This window comes from Emys orbicularis, chromosome 1 (assembly GCF_028017835.1).
Source record: "Emys orbicularis isolate rEmyOrb1 chromosome 1, rEmyOrb1.hap1, whole genome shotgun sequence".
NCBI lineage: Eukaryota > Metazoa > Chordata > Testudines > Emydidae > Emys > Emys orbicularis.
Window position 1 is genome coordinate 209939943 of NC_088683.1, and position 17844 is coordinate 209957786.

Genomic DNA, 17844 nt, shown 5'->3' on the forward strand with positions numbered 1-17844 from the left:
TGCTGGAAGCATTCAAAAGGTTGTTCTTAGGGCATATTTTCAAAGAGACATTGACAGGTGCATTGGGACATGTATATATATTCAGCTTTAACATAGTATGTGAACCAATAATCCACCTAGTGTCTAGGTCTAAACATCTGATTTAACCTTGAAAGTTTGTCCCGAATTCTGTGTCACCCTACCATGACTCCTGCCATGTCTGCTATTTAAATTGATCTGCTGCTGCTAGGGTCATGCACAGACTTTGCTCAGATGAATAGCTGGCACTTTGGCCACATGCCAGGATCCCAAAGGCTTAACCTAATTTGCATAAAATGGAACAATGCAGCAACCCTCATCTTTAATACAGAGCTTATTAGAAGACAGGTCCTAGCATGTAATGTTCAGCCTGACTGTTTGGATTAAGATGATGCCTTGGATGCAGGAGCTTTAGCCTTTGAGGTTTACTCTGTATAACTCAGTCAATTACACGGTTCATGAGCTGCACGCTGTCTACATAATTCTATGCTATATATACACCTGTTTGTTCCATTGGGATGTTCAATAAATTGGATGGGATTTTTCTAATTTCTGGCTACAGCAAAATCATTCTTATAATTAAAAAATACATTACTGGGATCAGAGGTGAAACTTACATACAACACAGGAGAACTTTCAAGGCATATGTCTTTTCGTATGTTTAAATAACTTTGACACTGTCCCATTAAAAGAACAATGACATTTCAGATATTTTGCCCCCAGTAATAGTGGATGGGTCACTGTTCAACCTTCAGACTTAAAATGAAGCTCTCAAGCTTTGTTTTGCTTTACGAATGCAGGCAGTTCGGACATGCATATCTCACTGGCCCTTCCACTCAGTTACTGTGAGCAGGCATGGTACAGAGATATCTGAGGATGAAATATAGGGAAGAGAACATAGTCTTGTAGCGCTGGGAATTGGGAGTCTGGAGTCAGATTCAGTACAAAGGTATAACACTGACTTGCTGTGTGACCTTGATCTCTGTACCATTCTGTAAGATGGGGATGATAAAGCTCACAGAGTGGTGTGAGGATCAGTTAATGCTTGCAAAGTGCTCTGAGAACTTCACATAACAAACATTCTATTATTAATTATTATTATTATTAAGCTAACTCTCTTTTCTCAGTGGCGCTCATGAGGATGAGATGAAGCATAAACAGCATTTACAAAAGCAACTATATGTGAACAGTGCCCCAGATATTAGAAAGAAAGCATTACATTAACAACGGGCCCTTTGCTAGAGTGGATCTTTCCCGTCTTTATCTATATAGTTATTATAGTTGCTGTTTTCTTTCAATATTTTGAAGTTTCCAGACAGCAAACAGAACTGATATTTCCAAGGAACACTTTAGACTGATAAGCCCAAAGTTTAACATACCACAAAAATAACTTTTTTTAAAAGTACTTGTGAGTTATGGTTTCCAAACAGAAGCAGAGAGCTGGAATTTACAAGAATTTGGTGCTATTGGTGTAAGGGTCTGATTCATTTCTGCCTTGCATCTTGTGCAGACATTTACACCCATGGCAAGTGAGTGTGAAATGCTGCACAGAGTGCAAGGCAGGGGAGAGTCAGGTCCTACATATCAGGAAACTGCCTACGTTGGAGGAGGCAAGGAGAATGAGAGAGTGGTGGAGAGGTGAACATCTGCATCTGCCATCCCTAGCACAGCCAGCCAGGCATGCCGAGCTCCTGCAATGAAGGCATGGGGTTTGTAAGGGTCAGGTTGTTGTTTTTAATTGTATGGTAGGTTAAATAAATGAGTCCATACTGTGCCTGTCACTTGCAGCGTCCCTTTGAAAATTCTGTTCTGTTTGCAAACCTGTGGGTCATGATTGCTCCCGGCACAGCCACTTAGAGCTGGCCTACACACAGTTTTTGTACCACCATATCAGTTTACGGACAGATAGAGTTAAAGTGGTACAATGCCCTAGTGTGGATGCAGCTAAACTAGTTTATTCCTGTGCATTTACTGTTTTAACTGCTGCTGAGGAAGTCTCCAGGAGGAGGAATCCTAAGAAACAGCGCTGGCCCTGTGAAGCATGGTTCCAGTGCAGGCTTGCTATCAGAGATTTGGGGAACAGGGCAGAGAGTCCGAGAATCAGTGCTGGGGCACAGGCTCTTAACAAGGATGCTCCTTCTGAGTTCCTTGAGGGCAGAACTATTAGCTTTTCTGCATTTGGGGGCACACACACTCTCCCTCTCCTTGGATGGAGAGAGATTTGGAGAATGCGCATAGAGTAGTCTTCCTTCCGGAGCTCACCCTGCAGGTATTTCCACAGGAAGGAAAGATTCAGTCCCTAGTTATTTATTTAAATGGTTCCAAGACAATTGCAATGATACTAACCATTCCCGCACAGAAAAAGGAAAAAAACTAAATCTATTTCCTCTGCCATTTTGCCCTCCCTGGTTGGTGGAAGCCTAGTTTGTTATTGTAGGATTACTCAGTCACCGTTGGTATTCATAACTGCATTCCTTTAAAAAAAAAAAAAAAGGACGCACCGGTGTGTTTGTGTTGGAAATAAGTAAGTTTGTTGGACCAGTTTCAGAGGTGGTGCAAGCGGGTGCAACCTTGTTTAAGTCAATAGAGTTGTGCTCGCGAACATCAAGTCTGAAACTGGCCAGGGCAGTGTACAAATGATATGTATTTTGTCCCTAGACATGTAGATAACTTAATCACGTTAAAAGTAAAGTAAAATGAAGATGTCAGTTTTAAAGACCAAAACCTACTTTTGATTAGATCACTGAATAAGTATTGGTAACACAATGCAAGGGTAGATTTGACATCACACTGTAAAAGTTAGGGTCACCATCCCAATGTTTGAAAAAGATTCCTGATTTCAGAGGGGGTCAGCTGCATAATGGTGCACCACACGGGTGTACTGAAACATAGGTCAGATGAGTGGCATGTCATTCAATCACAATGCTGCATCGCAGTTGCATAATTATCATCATGACAAAGATCTTTTGTTCCTGTTGCTTAATGATGTTTCATCAACATGTGAGGTCATTTCACTGGGATGTGCTGGTACAATGAAATGAGTTTGTCTTGCAGGATAAACTGTTAAAATGGGCAACTCGGGGAGGCGCAGCGAGGGAGGCACACTGAACTGCTCTGCAAGCACTGGCTCAGCCCTCTGTACCTTCCTGTGCCTGCTCCTCTCTGTGCAGGACCCCTGCAACTGCAGGCTCTGCAGCTGGTCAGAACCAGCCCTACAAGGAAGGTTGGGAATCCAGTCAACATTCAACAAATTTCAGCAGCATGCAGCAAATCAGAGAGGAAACCTCCCCAGGACAGGCCAGAAGGTGGAAGAGAATCTGAGCCACTGCAATATTTTATTTAGTAATGTTTAACATTTTCATGTGATTTTCATGCCCATGGGAGGCTTTGTCCTGGCCTCCCTGGAGACTGCGGTCCTCCATTTATCCCCCGATCAGTGACAGCACATACAGAACCAGAGCCCATTTTCCCCACTCCCAGCCATAACTATGCCTCAACCCTGAGGCGGAAGGATGGGAGAATAATTCAGGCTGCGTCCTCATTCAGACGTTGGCCTTCTGCTGGGACTGCCACTTACAACATGAGCCTGAAAAGGCTCCCATCAACTTCAGCGGGAGTTGGATTAAGCACTTTGTGCCATTGTGGTGGAGTTCTTAGTGACGTGGCACATGGATGGGAAATGAACTGAGGCTACTTAGTTAATTGCAGCTATTTGTTATCTATAAGCCCCCCAAAGAGCCTTTAGATGGTAACAACTTTGGGTCCCTTTTGATCTGGATCTGAATTTGTGACCTACAGGTGACAGGTTTTATGTCCGACTATCTGAGCCATCCCCCTTTCTATAATTATGGTAGGTCACTTTTCATCCCTCCCTAGTAAAAATGAATGTGATACCCCTGCTTTATAATGTGTTTGGTTTTGAGATTTGTTTTGCTTTCCTGTTGTTAGAAACTCAATGGTTATTATTTTCTTGGTGTCCCAAGTAATCACTTAATCTGCTTGTGCCTGTCTGTACCTCTGCCTGGCAGGTTGGTATGTACAGCCTGTTTTGAACAGGGTATTAACAGCACTATTGTATACTGTATACTGAATTGCTAGTTTGGAAGAAAACAGAAACAAAATAAAAGTCACAAGTGCAGCAAGATGCCTGTAGTACTGGTAGCCCATGGGAAAGCCAGATATATCCTCTTATTGTCTGAGCCGCTAATAAGAGACCTTAGCAAGTGAACAAGTTACGAAAACAGGTATCCTTCCTTAGAGAGTAATAGGATATTTGCATCTGATGTTTCCTGTAGCATAGCACAGATTGTTTTTGCTGATGGACAAGTGAGAAATATGGCATTTTTACAGAAAGTGGAGGTACTGGTACAGCATGTCTCATTGTCCTTCTCTGGCAGAACATATTAAATTCATTTTCCATCCATCCCTGTAAATAATTTTCCTATAACTGCTACTATTTCAGATACACTGTAATCTGTCCTCTCCTACGTCACCTGCATTGTTGTAATCCCCCTCCTCCTATGGCAGGAAAACTGTAATCCTCCTCTTACGTTAGATATGAGCTGCATCTCTGACCTTTTCAATTGCATTCACCCTAAGTCAAAGGGAGACAAAGGCATACACAGAGAGTGAGTACTAATTTCAAGACAAGGATTGTGTGGAATCGGTTGGGGGGGGGGTTGTTTTGTTATTTTTGTTTTGTATTTTTAAGATAACTAATGAAAAAAGGTCAGATGTACTTTACCCTGTCAGCAGTCAGCTCTCTTCATTCACGGATTGGTTGAATTGATTCACTACATCTGCAGAACACGAGGAGCTCAGCATAATTTCCTCATGGCATTGAGTCCTGCATCACACATTATTACACACATTTTCAGCACATAGCCTGTGATCTCAGGAGGAGAAAATAACTCTTTAAAAAACAAGTCTCTACAGTCTCGCTCACCTAGGACCCAATCCTGCAATCCCATTGGTGTCAATGGCACTACTCATGTAAGTAAGGCATTGCAAGATCAGGCCCATAATTTGTGACTGCAGGACTTTAATAATAATTTTTATTTTTTTGAATATGTATACGTGCATTGCATTACAATTCAAAGGCTTGATCCTGCCCACAGTTACACAGAGGAGTAAAACTACTCATGGGTATAAATGTTAGTATGATCAGACCCCAACTTTCTGAGAAAGCAAAGAATACAGTCATTGTGGTATTGTGATGGGGTATACATACGTATGGTGCGCAAGAGGTCACATTGTGAGGAGGATGCTATTTTGTAGAGCAAAATGATGTCTTCTGTGCATCGTGACCTCTCACATGCAATACATGCAAAGTGATGCTGTGAGAAGCAAAATGGCATCCTCTGCACGCTAGGGTATGGCCGCGACCCCATCTGCTGATGGCATGGGGTTGTGACCCACCATTTGGGAACTGCTGCACGAGGTGCATCTGCTGATTGCGGATTTGAGCCGCAACCCAGAGACTTGAGCACAAGGGGTTATAGTGAGCTAGTGCTCTGACCATTAGGGGACCCCCCCCTTCCTCATCACGCAAGCAACTAAATAAAGTTATACACCAATGGGTGATCCAAGAAATATAAAGCTTCTTGCTCTGGCGATTTGGTAACATGTCTGAGACTGCTGTACCGCTACACACTGAAAAGGATACAAAACAGGCAGTGATTTTTTTTAAAAACAGGTGTTACTTTGGGTGAGGTAGAGGAGGGGGTATGCAGTGTTGTTGTAACTATGTCAGTCCCAGGATATTAGAGAGAAAAGGGAGATGAGGTAATGTCTTGTTTTGGACCAGCTTCTGTTGGTGAGAGACAAGCTTTCAAGCTTACACAGAGCCTAACTGAAAAAATTGCATTTTACTTCTGAAGTGAGAGACCAGCCTTTTGTACTCCATTTAGCAATGCCCATACCATTGTTCCACAATGGAAATTTCCATGGATCACCCAGCCTTGTGCAAACATCAGACAGGCCTTATTTCTTTCATGGGGTCTTCATTTTTCAGGGCACTACAAGTCAGAAGAAGGTTCAAAGTTGGTTCCTAATTTGTTTTTGTCATTGTTGGTAGTTTTGTCATTGTTGGTAGTTTTGTCATTGTTGGTAGTCATATGGTTTTATTTCCTTACTGGTTTTGCCCTTTTCCATTTGGCCATTGTAGCTAACCTTACTGTCCCTACTTGGGCCCATAGAAAGAAATGAGTAAGGGTCTAAATTTTCAAAAGTGACTAGTGATTTTGGATGGCCAAGTTTGAGACAACTTTCAGAGGGCAGGTATCGATGCTTCTGAAAATCAGACCCCTTTAACAAGTCTCAAGTTGAGCCCCTCCAAAATCACTAGTCACTTTTGAAAATGTAAGCCCAGGATACCAGAGTTTGATCCATTGATTCTTTCCCCTCCCCACCAATGGTTGAAATGAAATTGAAATTATATAGCACAGCTTTTGTCTAACAAACCCCAGCTTCATCCTGTGTGATGTCTTATTCTGAGACATCTCAGTTTGTGAGCCAGTCCAGCATCATCCATTGAGAAATTGTGTTGGTTAATCTTCAGGATAGCAAATATGAGCCAGAAGGGGGAGCACAGATTGTCTGTTGTGGTCCACACAAAAATAGTGGACCTTGCTTTGTATTTCAATTCAGCAGCAGCAAAGTGAGAGATTTCAAAGAAAGAAATCTCTCACGGAAGGGGGGGGGGGGGGGTTGTTTTGTATTTTGAGGGATATTCCCTCTCAAATTAAGACAATTTAAAGGTAGATATTTTTTTTTGGTTTGGGTTGGGTTTTTTTTGGCCTAACTAGCCTGGTAGCTACCCTTAAGAGGGTTACCTTCCATTATGAAATACCATTAGGTGTGTTACAAAGCAGGTATCCATGAAAGTTATCTATTTCAGTAGCATTTTCACTCTTAGTGTCCTTGATGTTATTAATTTAACCAGGTCATTCCTTTAAGAGGTATTCATTTTAAGGGATTTCTCTGATGCACCTGGGTCAGATTTTCAAAGGAGCTCAGTACACAGCAGCTCCTGTTGAGAACAATGATGAGAACATTAGGAGTTGTTGGCTGCTGAGCTCTTTGGAAACTCTGGCCCCTTTTTCAGATGCCTAAATGGAAGATGAACTCAGGAAAATCTGGCTCATAGTTTTTTTAACAGATGCAATCTCCCTTGTATAGGGCATTCTGAAAGAGATGCTTTAGTTCAAACAAGAATTAATTCAGGGAAGTCCTATGGCCTGTGTTATGCAGGAGGTCAGACTAGAAGATCAAAATGGTGCCTTCTGGCCTTAGAATCTGTTCATTTCAGTGGGGCTCTGGTATGCCAAAAGACTTTGTGTTCTGCCTTTCAGAAAGGAAGAGAGAAGCATAAGAAAAAAAAAAGATATTGATTCACTTGAGTCTCCAGCACAGAACCACTTCTGGTGAAACTGTGTGTGGGCACAGATGTGCATTAGCCTGTAACTGCAGATGGCACTCCTAAATCTCTTTGATGGTAATGAACTGAGATTGAAAGAATTGGTTGTAATACAGCGTGTAATCTGGAAGGCCTGGCCCCGCCCTACAGTAAATTCCTCTTGCTTCACTGTTTGCCGCTAAAGAGCAGCCTGACGGCAAAACCTTCCTACAATCTTATTTTGTTAATGACTATGAGATTCCAGATAAGAAAATCAATACATGTTATGGTGAATTCTTTGACAGCACTAATGTTTATGGTTGTTTGTAATGCGAAGTCAAACTTAACCTGGGAATCAAGACGTTATCACTTGAGCAGTACTGGTAAATAATCTCTTCAGCCAACTGAGCAATTAATTACTCATGATAGCAAGCTGACGCACCACAAGGTATGTGTGCCGCATTTGTTTATGCTAATCGGTGCTTTCCCTCATGGGCTCTTTAGCAGGTGTTGGAACATGATGTCATGTAGGGCAGGCTGTGAAACATGTAACTGCAGAACTATTTGGTGTTGTAAATAAAGTAAAGTAGCTCACGAGAGCAGGCTGGATGGTAGGATGGGCAACCTTCTATTGCTGCAGGTTTGCATGGTTCAGAAATGGGAGAGCAGCCTACAGGATGTGTGATAGGCAGCCAGAAATCATCTGACAGGCCAGTTCACACCTCAGGCCTGTCATAGGAAGGGCAACAACAGGAGGGTATTCTTTCAAAGATTCTTTGTTAGGATAGGTTCTGCAAACCTGTGTCAGATATTATGTGCTTGCACACTACGTTTGTTTAGCAAATAGAGGGTGCGGTATCTCATCTTGTATGCTTAGTGTGACAGCTACAGCAATTTCCTGCAATATCTTTGAAAAACCTTATTGAATTAACTTAAGTAGCTTTGGAGTCCAGGGTATTAAAAACGCAAAGTGTATGCATGCGTGTGGGCCTGGCTGGTCAAAGGGCTATTTTAAACAATGCATCAGACAAAAATGAATTGGTCCCTTGGTAGAGCCTTTGCTGGAGTTGGGGTGATCTCTGGTAAGCTTATTATCATGCATGAATGTTCATTTATTGTTTTAATGTGTTTTCTCTGTAATGTGTTCACCTTAAGAATAAAAGTGCTTGCTTAGAAAGGGCTAGGTGGTAATTTACACCTGTGGGCAATTATAATCTCAGAAGAGAAAGCAAAGTATAGACACAGGGCTGCTTAAGCAGTTTGACTTGCTGGCGAACTCACAGCGTAGGCAGGTAACTGTGGAGCCTGGAAAAATCCCAGACAGGAGAGAGAGAGAGAGAGAGAGACACGAATCTCCACCCAAGAAACGTGATGCCTGAGGAGCCAGGAGCTGAGAGTGGGTGTCTTTGCTGGACTATGAGAGGGAAATACAGGTGCACTTGTCCTGAACTGTGACACACATATGCTACAATGGAGTCCACTGGGTAGCTATGTTTTTATTGGCTAGCAGTATCTGGGACCGGATACAGATGGCAGGAGAGCTTGGGTGGTGCTTTTAACTCATATCTTGCAGGAAAGGTCTCCAAAATCATAAAACCATCTATGCTAATTTACTAACCAGGGCAGGCAATGAAGCTGGTGATATACAATGTGGTCAAATGTGTAAAGAAACATATAGATATATTGTTTTCCCCTTGCCCTTCCAGTTCTAGTGTCCTCTGGTGTCACCCATTTGCTGAAAAATTCTTCTGCTCCTGCTGCTGGGCATGCATGAAGTACTGCTGTTGTCTCTCCAGCAAGAAGAAAAGCCCTGTTGATACCTATGGTACGTAGACTAGGAGAATAGTGAAAATCAGTACTGACAAATTCGGGGGGGGAGGTGAGGGGAGAGTGTTTTCTCCATATTTCTGTGTGTATGTTTGGTGAACGATGGGAAAATCACATTTTAGTATTGTACAGAAAATGCAGGCATATGTGCTGGAACTAGGGGTGCTGATACACCCCCTGTCTTGAAGTGGTTTCCATTATATACAGGGTTTACAGTTTGATTCAATGGAGCATAGCACCCCTATTATACAAATTGTTCCAGCACCCTTGAATGCAGGTGCAAGATGCCTTTTGCCTGCTCCTGGCTCTGCTACTGACCTGCTGTATAATGTAATTTCTCTTCTCTTTACCTTGGTTTCCCCATTTATACACATTTTACAATCATTCTGACCTTTCTCACAGGGCTACTATTTGTATAGCACTTTGAGACCCTGGCACACATGTAAGGTATTCCACCATGTGACAGCGTATTCCCCTGCTGTGTAAATGGGCAGAAAGGTACGGTGACTGTTCAGATTTGTCAGGTGGCAGAGACACTGGCAGAAATTGTTAAAATTGTATTTTACCATGTGCCCTTAACCCAGCTCTGCTGCTTCACAAGGACATACTGAAAGAAACATGCAGCTGAACAGGCTTCTGCTTCATAGGGACTCACTTCTGGGAACTTTGACTGAACTCTTTACTGTCTGGGTTCCCAACATAGCCCCAGCCAAGGACAAGCTCAGGAAGGTCTAGCTTTACTACTGATCATGCCAGATCTTTCCCTGAGGGCAAATCCTGTCCCCTCCTCCTCAGCTGCCGAAGTCCCTGACAGCGGTGGAACTGGTGTAGTTGCACTGTGTGAGGCAGAGGCAGAATGCCAGAAGCCCACGCACCCTCTGTGCCAATGAAGCCAGCTGTGCAGCAGGTCATTCTGCGCTACTGGTGGGGGGCGGAAAGGGGGCAGGGGAGAGAGGCAGGGCAGTCATTCTAGAATGACATGGCTCAACCAGCAATTCTTGCCTCCCTTATAAGCGAGAAGCACCACCAAGAGCACAAGCTACATCAGCAGTAGTGGCCAGGCCACAGAGCAGCCTGAGGGACAGGAGTCTTCCTCCCCCTCCTTCCCCCCCCCACCCCCACACTACTCCTAGGTAATGGAGATGTGTGTTGACCTCTGTGGTTTCCTTCCTGATCCAGCACATTCTCCTTGAAAACCTTCACAGCAGGTCTTGAGTCATTCAGTAGCCCTGGAACCAGGATAATTGGTGCACATCAGCTCCAGAAAGTAGTTTTGATTAACTGCATTCTGTCTACCTAAGAGTTACCCTGCAGTTTCTAGTGGATATAATATTCTTTCTGACCCAAACACCTGCCTTGTGTTTATGCACACTGTACAACAGCTGCATTGCACTGGTGGGGAACATAGTTCCTCTAACTTGTAACTTGGTTTGGAGGCCTTTGGGATGAAAGGCCATATTGTCAAACCTTGACTATTCAAAAATGCCCCCACTACGTATTAATTGTGCTGAAAATTCCCTTAGTGATCCAGAGTAGGGTGACCCAGCAACATCCCAATTTTATAGGGACAGTCCCAATATTCAGGGCTTTGTCTTACATAGATACCTATTACCCCACACCCCCTGTCCTGATCTTTCATACTTGCTATCTGGTCATCCTAATCCAGAGTCAGTGTCCTTCATTACACTTGGATAATCGAGATCTGGCTTTAGGGCAGACAGGTTTATTAGCATTTCTTCTGGGACTAGGATGCTCGTTCTAGTTGCTCCTGTGATCTCCATTTTTAGGGTGTATGAACGCAGGGCAAAGACAACAGAAACTACAGCATAATTACTTGGTAAACAGGGGCGACAGAGGCCCTGTACTCCTAATACTTTAATCTTCATGAGCTTTTGGCTCCAGTGTGCCATACAGGGAGTTCACCAGAGGTAACTGCAGAAGTTATAAGAAACTGCACACAGTGTCATAAATTGTGTGGTTTTGAGCTTTAGCTTCAAAGGCTGGACTGTATTTCTGCTTAAGCAACACCACATAGTCAGTGGGGTCAATGCAGCTGCATTACTGATCCTGAAATAAATATGAAGTGTCTGCAAAATTTGGCAGAGCCTTGTTCAGAAGATTTGGATAAGACCTGGTAGTACTCTAGGTTTCCCTAGCAGTGGACGTAGTGAGGCTGGCAGGCTGGAGTGCCCACCCACTAGGTTAGATTTTCTGCTTAGTGATCAGCAGTAAGATCTAACTTTAATTAATTTCATGCAGAAGTGTATTTGAATCATGGAGATCTTCTCTTAACACTGTGATCCCATCCAGCAGTCACCTTTCCCCTCTCCCAACTCCTGCTGAAAGACCTCTTAAATCAACTAAGCATGAGCCCACAAAACATTTATTTACCAGTTCAGTAAACAGCAACAAACTTAAAGCCTGAAAACATGCCGAAGTTCTGGTTTTTTTTTTTAAATAGAGAATTCAGACAAAACAGGGAAGAAAAAAAGCTCCTACCGTCCCCTACAATAGCCAGGACCCACCCAGGGTCAAGAGAGTGACACTAATCTTTAAGGAAAGGAAAACCCATTCTGCTCCTATGCATGTGAGACTATGTGATCGTGGCTTTTCCTGAAACACAGTCTTTACAGTGGGAACAAGTCTCTAACCTCAAAGCTTTGCACTCAGCTGGACTGAGAATTCTGCCCGAAGCAGACTGGTTCTCAGAGTGCACTGTGTGGATCACTGAGGACCTGATGACTCCCATGAATTTCAAGGAGCTTTAAATCAGGCCCATAATGAGGCAGGGAAGAAAGAAAGAAAGAAAGAAACATTGAATATTTTCCTATTACTTTTCCATGAAACCAATTGCTGTAGTCATGACATCATCAAGAATGGGAAGGGAAGTGGTTTGTGCAATAGCTGAGCTACCAGATTGCCTGAAGCTGGCCCCAGCCCCAGAGTGATGCTCACATTTGAATTCTAATGTCCTTTGTTTCCCTTCCAAAACATTCCTGCACCGGGCCCCACATCATTTTGATTTTATCACCCACATTCCTAGAGGTGGCGGTACTGTTTGGATGCACTGCTTGCTCCATTAATCACAGATTTAGTTCCTTCCAGCTCCTGTTTCACTCATAGCAAAAGCACAGTATTTTGCTTTCATGCAGCATTCTGCAGAGGTTGTTTCCCTTTCCTTTCTATTACATTGTAGCTGTACCATTCATTTGTGATAATTCAGTAAAAAATCCAGTTAATTGAATGCACCCAGAGATGCCAGACACATTGAGACAGATATGTGTTTGATAACCTTCACATGCTACTGGGCACCAAAATACATCCAGGCGGGGTATAATGCAGCAACCCAGATAACCTGGGAGGTAGGCTACATTAACCTGACATTCTGGTAATCAAGATTGCACACGCTTTCAGGAATGACCAGTCCTAATCACCCCAGTATCTTCCATCTCATATTGGCATACCAGGACTGTGTGTAACATGTTTTATCAGTGTCACATTTACAGAAGAAGTTCCCTGTAGCAGGAGCCACGTCTTTTAGGTACAGAGCCAAGCACACCATTGGTGAGCAATAAATAATACCATTTAACCAACTGGCATATTTAATGTCTAGGACACCAAAGTCTTGAATCAGGGAAGTGAAATGCACCAGGTGTGAGGGTGGAGTGGTGGTGTCAGAGGTGGAATCATAATAGGAATAAGCCCCAGGAATGGAAGAAGTAGCCCTGAGACTGAATGAAAGGCTGCTCCTGAGTGCTAACTTGCTATATCCCAACTGGCTATTTGTTGTTGATAACTGAGGGAGGGAATCCAGAACCCCAAAGGGTGGATTATGTTATTACCCCCTTTAACTCAAGCATCTAATCAAAGTTTGGAGCTCTGTAGGGGGTTCCAGCTAGAAGGAGATATTTAAAGATGGAGTCTGGTACTTTTGATGCAATTTTCTTTATTTTCAAAGAACGTATTAAGTTCCGTTACACAGGGGGAACCAACCAGCAAACAGCATCCTTGCTCACAGCTCCGAAACTCATTCAGTCAGCACCCTCCAAAAGCTCTCTCTCACTTCTCCCTTCCCACACACCCTTATCCAAAGACAATACCTGTGAAGCCCTCTGCCTACATGGTCAATGTTTCTGGGTGAGCCCATATACCCTCTTTATCTCAGGGTGGACTACTTAGCTGTCTCTTACAGCTCTCTCTTAAATGAGGGGTGCAGGTCACAACAGTTTAGAAGTGGCTTGCCCAACCCACAACGTTTGGACACTGGCCTGCATTGGCAGTGACAAGGAGTCGCTCTGCCTCAAAGGGAGCATCAGAGCTCCTTAGGAACACAGCACACCCACTGCTACAGCGAGGTGAAAATTCTCAGCCAAAGCTTGTTTTTCGGGTGGAGGGGCGGGGGTTGTTTTGCTTTGGGGTTTTTTGAGCCAAAAAGTGCAGATTTGGTTCAACAAACATTTTGCGTTTCAGTGTTGACTTCAGTAAATTGTTTTGGTAAAAAAAAAAAAAGATATTGTAGAAATGTCGATAGTCTGACACTTCTGAACCATGTCGATCTTTTAGACTAGATTCACAAGGAGATTAGGCACCATTCATCAAACAGAAGGTGGAGGTGGTGCTCCACCCTTTACTGCCAATGGTTAGCATACTGACATCGGATGTGGGAAACATGTTCACATCCCCACTCTGGAGCAGGGGCTTGAAGCCAGGTCAGGTCTTCCATACCTCATGTGACTGCCCGAACCAAGCAATGGGATGTTCTGGGGTGGGTCTTAATCCCTCCTGGTGGAGCTGTTCCACTTTGTATAAGTATTCATTGGAGCAGGGACCAGAACCCAGGGGTCTCTCCCATCCCTCCCAGGTGAGTGCCCGGCCACTCGGCTGTAGAGTCAGTCTCACTTTCTGGCTGCATGCTATGAAGGGGTTTAAGAGCACACATGTTGCCTCTGTACTAGGAACTCCCAAGCACAGGGGCTGAAGTTCTGCCTGAGTCTTACATGAGGCAAGCAGGAACAGGGAAAGGCTCTTTACCCTTTCTCCCCTCCATTGTGCTCCACTGTAAGGACCAGACGGCATCAGGCCAAAGCCCATTAGAAGCAAATATTTGTCAGGTGCAAGAGAGGAGACCTGTCAATGCCCAGGGAAGAGCACACAAGCTGCAGGCTCAAAGCACACCTCAACAGAGAGCAAACAGGAGAGACACATTAACAATATGTATGACTTCGATCCTTGAAGCTTTTGGCACTTATTTGGGACAGTGGGTGCTTTTCATTGAATGAATTGCAACATTATAGCAACCTCTAATGTCAATGTGAGAGTGGGCGGGGGAAAGGGGACAATCAAGAGTATACTAAAGAGAATTTAAAGAGGAAAAAAAAAACGAAAGAAGCAGCAACATGTGAACCAAGCACAAGAATTTTCACAGGAATCAGCGTTTGGCTATTTTCTGTTTTCCTTTGGGGAAACTTATTTGCCCAGCAAATAAACAGACTGCTCACAAGGAAGTCTGATCATTAGTTTTGTTAGGCAGGGGGGTTATTTTTGTCTTGTTTGGGCATGAGAGGGGAACAGATAGCACTGGAGTAGAGGTCACTGATGAAAAACAAGTTGAACAGAGTGAGTTTTGAGGCGGCATCTGGAAGACGCTAGGATTGCTTGGTGTACAAAAGTAAAAAGGCTGTTCTAATCACAGGAAGCAGCATGAAAAAAAGTGTCATGGAGGCATGAGTGTGAGAATGTGATGGAGAGAAGGTAAGGAGAGAGGAGTGTGCAGAGGACTGGATGAGAGAGGATGAGTAGGAGGAAAGTCAGAGCTCAGATGTAGGCAGGGGCATGTGGAAGGAAACAGAGCAGGGTGCCAGTGGCAGGGATGGGGTTGACTAGAGCAGCAAGAGGGAAGTATGACTTCAGCTGAACCAGTTTCAATAACCTGGAGATGGGGGGCCAGAAAGGATGTGGTTACCAGTCTAAGTGATGACTCACAGTTTTAGCAGATAGGACAGAAAACGTGGCATGGCTTATGGAAAAGTTATGGAAGCAACATGACTGGCTGCAGAGGGAGAAGGACAGAGGAATCAAAGATGATCCCAAGAGTATAAGCCTGAGTGACAGGACAGAGGAAGCAGTTATCAATCAGAGAGAAAGAAAGGCAAGTTCAGTTTTTGACATGTGTAGCTTTGAGAAACCTGTGGGACATCCAGGAAGAGATATTGGAGAGGCAGGACCATGGATGTTTGGGCACAGCTCAGGGGTAGAGAAGTGGACTTCTGAATCACCAACATACAACATACTGGTAGCAGAACTTGTGGGTGTGGATGAGGTCACCTAAGGGATATATGCAGAGGGAGAGGAAGGAACAGCACTGAGGAGCACTAAGAGAGAGTAGGAGGGGAGCCAGGAAAGCGAGATGCCAAAGAAACACAGGAAGACGGCCAGAAGCATAAGGGAGGTGGTAGTGTTCAAGGAGACAGGGAGCAAGGACAACTAATACAGAAAGAGTAAGCTTTTTTGGCCTGGGTAGGAGGTGGTCCTAGGGTGACCTTTGTGAGAAGAAGGTGGAACACAGACCAAAGTCCCATGAGGAGAATGCTGGACACTGTAGTGATGGGAACAAACAACTCACTCAAGGAGCTTGGTAACAAACCGGAGAGAGATACAACAGTAATTGGAGAGGCTGGTTGGGCCAAGAGAGGATTTTTTCAGGATCAAAAAGACAAAAGCATGCTTGAAGGATGAGAGAAAGGAGCCAAAGGAAAGAAGCAGAGGATAAGAGAGGAAGCAGTTGAGGACAAAAGGTAAGTAGGAAGTGTGGGCAACAGATTAAATAGAGGATTTAAAGATGTAAAGCAGGGAGATCTCTATCTCAGAGACCAAGCTAAGGAAAGGGAAGGTGAGAGGAGGAAGGGGTAAGGATTAAGAGTCTTGCCAAAATATTCTTAACTTCATAGTAATAGCCAAGATTCAGGGAAGAGTAAGGGAGGAGAAATTTTTGGAGAGGGGAAAGTGGGGGAGTTGCCAGGGCTGGCAATGTGGGAGCTGTGGATAGGGGAAGAATTAGGATTAATAAATAAAGAATAGATTGGAACTGAAATGTAAGAAGACAAATTTATAATGTTTGAAGTTGCCATAAGAACAGGTCTTCCTTTAAATCTACTCAGACTGGAAACAGGAGTGGAGACAGCAAACCTAGATTTGGGGTTGGTAGGGCAGATAGAGAGGCAGTGAAAGAGGACAATAGAGTCAAAGAAGGGAATAGGGCAGAGGTAACAGATGGGATCATGGTTTTGACTGAGGGGACGGGTATGAGAGAGAAGTAAGGGGCTGAGCAGCAGAGAAGTCATACAGGCAGATAATCTGGGGGTTTGGAGAGGTGTGACTGGCAGGGTTGACAACAGGTGAGCACTGACAAGCGAGCAGCATGGAAAGAGCTACGCTGGCATCTGAAGAATGGGAACTCAGACAGAAGTACCAGAGAACACGCCACTGAAGAATGTAGGCAGCCACAAACATAATGCTGCTCCACAGCACCCTCATTTATTCTTTTCCACACCCCTACATTTTCCCTCCCACCAGGGCCTTCTGCTATTTACGACATAGCAGACAATTGTCCCAGCCTTCAGGAAAGAGCAGAGAAAAGCTCCCCCAACCCAGCACAGCAGGAATTCCCAAAGGCATCAGGCATGAAACAGAGCAGGGGAGTGAAACTGCTACTCCACTTCCTGAAAGATTGGCTCCAGCTCTGCACTGGTGTGCTTGGGGGGGGGGGGAGTTGGGGCCATACGCCCCCCCTTGTCCTTCCCGAACCCCTTTGCTAGTATTCGCATCGCTGTGGAGGCTAGCCTTGCACCGGCCTGAGCACAAGGGCTGTGCTTGTGTGTCTGATTTCTCAGCATGGGGATGGGAAGTGGCTCCGTGTCCCCACTTCCTCCCTCCGCAGTCTGGCTTTTCATGAGCAGTTGCATAAACCCGAGGCCTTTGCCAGCTGCATTGCCATAACCCAGAGGATGGCTGAGAACTGATCCTTTGAAGTCTGTTAGTTAGCCAGAGACTTTATTGGCGGGGAGGGGTCACCCCTGAGTTGTGGCCATTTTGCACTGGCTATGGCAGTGACAAGGGACTGCAAACCAGCCCTAAAGCCTCCAGTCACAGTGAAACACTGTGGAGAAGGGGCTCACATGCCGAGCCAGCTCCATGACGCCCCCACAATACTTCTACAGCACAGGGGGCATGATGGAGGCTGTGGGACAGAGGAGAGATGGAGTGCAGCCAGGGTGCTTCTGTGCACCAGCTCTATGACACTGCCGGAGCAGCCCTTGGGGCAGTGAAACTAGAACATAACTTATGCAGCCCTCAGGGCAACTCTAACCTTCTCCATGGGCTGTTCTAGCCCCTGTCCTGGCTGCTTTGGGATTGGGAAGGCAAATTGCCTCCGCTATTGGTCCCTGTGCTGGGCTCAACAACAGCACCAGGATGAATCAGTCTCTCTATGGATTGATAGCTCGATGCTACTTGTGGTAAGTACTGGGCTTCCAAAGGACATTAGCCACCACACAAGTGATGCTCAGTCTCTGCTCCTTTAATGTTGTCAGCCAGTTCTCCTGCAA